At 42.6% G+C, this 3,057-nt stretch overlaps 1 long non-coding RNA gene across 1 annotated transcript; it reads right to left on the bottom strand.

Annotated features, from left to right (window-relative positions):
• Positions 1-485: 485 nt before the first annotated feature.
• Positions 486-2,836, bottom strand: LOC150040961 (uncharacterized). Its single transcript, XR_016533882.1, has 2 exons — positions 2,793-2,836; positions 486-1,149 (listed from the first exon to the last, which is right to left on the bottom strand). It is a non-coding gene; the product is annotated as an uncharacterized LOC150040961 (long non-coding RNA).
• Positions 2,837-3,057: the final 221 nt, after the last annotated feature.

The following is a 3,057-nucleotide window of genomic DNA, read 5'->3' as shown; positions in this document are numbered from 1 at the left end:
TTGTGACCAAGTGGTAGAGCACCAGCCTTGAGCCAAAAAGTTAAGTGATAGTGCCCAGGCCCCAGTAACAGCAGAAAAAAAGAAAAATATATCATTTGGAGGCAACACTGAACCAACTGCTAGGCCTCAATCTGTTGTAACAATTTTTTTTTATCTCCTTAAGAATGAAATTCCTGGGACCAGGAGTTTGGTCTACTGGTAGGGTGCTTGCCTAGCATGCACAAAGACCCAGGTTCGATTCCTTGGTACCATATACATAGAAAAAAGCCGGAAGTGAAGCTGAGGCTCAAGTGGTCGAGCTCTAGCCTTGAGAAAGTACAAGGACAGTGCTCAGGCCCTGAGCTCAAGCCCAGGACTGGCAAAAAAAAAAAAAGAGTGAAACTCCTGCAGGACAAACAGAGTCTACCTCCTTACCCAACCAATTTTGTTTTGTTTTGTCTTGATTGCTTAGGAAGAAAATTGTCAAGTAAAAACATGAGGAAAAATAATCCAAAGAAACCTAGGCTTTGTTTGACATGCAAAACATGCTTGGCAGATTTGCCCTATGAGGCTTATTAGGCAAGCGCAGGAAGGCACATGGAGCTGTAGGGCACATACTGTCAGGGGACCACCCACACTGGCCCCATAGGAACAGGTAACACATAACAGCACCAGGGAGCCAACCTGGTACCAGTGTCCACATCCTCAGTAAGAGATATGTTAAGATTCTCCAGCAAACACCCCCTCCAATCAAGGTAAGCAGTGCCCATTCCAGTGGCCTTTAGCATAGGGTAATATTCTAAGATCAATCTTCAGCCTCAGATCTTTCAGAGTTTGATGATCTTTTGAAGAAGTAGGAATTTGGGAGAAAAGGTGAAATCCAGGTTCCTCTCTTTAACTCCGGTCAAGCAGATAGCTTGGTTTCCACAGAATCTGGGGCTTCAGGGAGTCCATTCACAGTATTAAAGGAGCTCAAGACACATCTTCTGAGGAGATGGAGACAAAATACCAAGGAGAAATAAACATGTGTCAAGGACATGTGCCCCTTATTTAACAGCTTCCAGAGCCTGAGCCAGGAAAGAGTTGCTGTTCCATACAACTCAGGACACAGGGATTTGAAGTAGACCCTTTCAGAATCTTGGAAAGGATCCCTCCAAGGCTCTTTAACACCTGAAAGGGAAAAGAGAAGGAAGTGAATTAGCTTAGGACTGGTTAAGCACTTAACAGCCACTCAGCAGTGGAGCCTCTTTTTGTAGTTTTCTAAGCCTACAATTGGTAGCTCATCTTCTGAGAGAAGGCCCCTGTATTTCAGATCTCATGAATCAGATGTAGTACCTTCCAGAAGCTTCAACCCTACTTCCCTAAAAGCAGAGGAAAGCCAAGTTTATTATCAGAACTTCTGATTATTACCACCCCACCCCTCCCCTGCAACAATTGTCAATGCTTACTTACGGTTCTACAATATCTCCCAAATTCCTTTTATTAGGGCTTCACTAGTAGGGGGGTGATAAGGTGAAGCTTATCTACCCAAAGACCTCTGAGTTGGCAGTGACAGAATGAAAAGGAAAGCTATGGAGCACAAGGCAAACCAAGTTTACAGATATGTAGATTTCATTTGTGTGCATTGTGGTTCATGTCATGCCAGAAATCTGATAGTCAAGCCATCAAAACGCCAAGGCACAGAGAGGCATTTCCCTAACCTGAGTTTCCTTAACAAGTTACTCATCCCCTTTAAATGTCAGTACCTTGATACATTGAATTAGAACACACAGGGCTCACACTTATGATTCTAGTTACTTGGGAGGCTGAGATCTGAAAGTTCAAAGCCAGTTCTGGCAGAAAAGCCCAAGACACTCATCTCTAGGTAGCTAGAAAAACCAGAAGTGGAGGTATGGCACAAGTAGTATAACACCAGATTGAGCAATCAAACAAACAAACAAACACCAAAGCCCCCCAAATTGAGCAAGAGTGGGATGTCTTAAGTTCAAGTCCCGGTTCAAAAAAAATACACATCCTCCTTCCAGCTGGTATGTGAGGTGGTGGGCCATGTAGGATCATGAATATGAAACTTCTAGGACTAGAAAAATATAAAGGATTAAAGATGAAGATTTAGGTGTGAGTGACCAAACAGTGATGTGGGCTGAAGGAAAAGGTCCCTTTACAGATACAAGGTAGCGGGCTGGGAGTTTGGCCTACTGGTAGAGTTCTTGCCTAGCATGCTCAAAGACCTGGGTTTGATTCCTTGGTACCACATACATAGAAAAAAAGCCAGAAGTGAAGCTGAGGCTCAAGTGGTCGAGCTCTAAGCTTGAGAAAAATCCAAGGACAGTGCTCAGGCTCTGAGCTCAAGCCCAGGACTGGCAAAAACAAATAAACAAACAAAAAACAGATACAGGTAGCTTCATACTACCTCTTAAAATACCAAAGAGGCAGTTACTAGTTTCCATCTAGATTCGAAGGACAGCAATTAAATGGCACAAACTTCTTGTCTTACAAACTGAAGAACTGGGACTTGGAAATGTAGTCATCCAAAATATTATTCTGGGATTAAATGAGTTTGATTAAAAGGCAATCTACAAAATTACACTATAGTCTGGCTGGGGGGTGGGGATGAAAGCAAACAAGAAATAGATATGAAATTCACACAAACTCTCAGAATTAAAAGGTATTAAAGCTAAAGGCTATGAACTGAGACACAAAGTAACTTCCATGCTTTGGGATTACATAATATTCCAGTCTTGAAAACCCCAGATTTCATGAAGAAGGCTTACTGGATCAAGGTAGTTCTGTCATCAGGGTTAGAGACTACATACCTGTGGCCTCAACTCTCATCTCCAGGAAGTCTGCCTTGAGAACTGTGGGCAAAAGAAGATATTTCAAGATGACTTTAGAAAGCAGGACTAGGATAAGCAATGCAGAGGGAGAGAAGTATCCAGGGCAGTACCAAGCATTATTTGAAAGATGTGATCTGGGTGACTACTTATATCTGTAATGTTATTAAGGGGATTAGGACCTGGAGGATCATGGTTTAAAGCCAATTTGTACAGAAAAACCTGCAAGACCCCAAAATAATTGGCA

The sequence above is a fragment of the Megascapheus bottae genome, chromosome X (genome assembly GCF_031878675.1).
Source record: "Megascapheus bottae isolate mThoBot1 chromosome X, mThoBot2.hap1, whole genome shotgun sequence".
Taxonomy (NCBI): Eukaryota; Metazoa; Chordata; class Mammalia; order Rodentia; family Geomyidae; genus Megascapheus; species Megascapheus bottae.
Note: the sequence above shows the minus strand (reverse complement) of the source record. Positions and strands in the feature narration are given on the sequence as shown.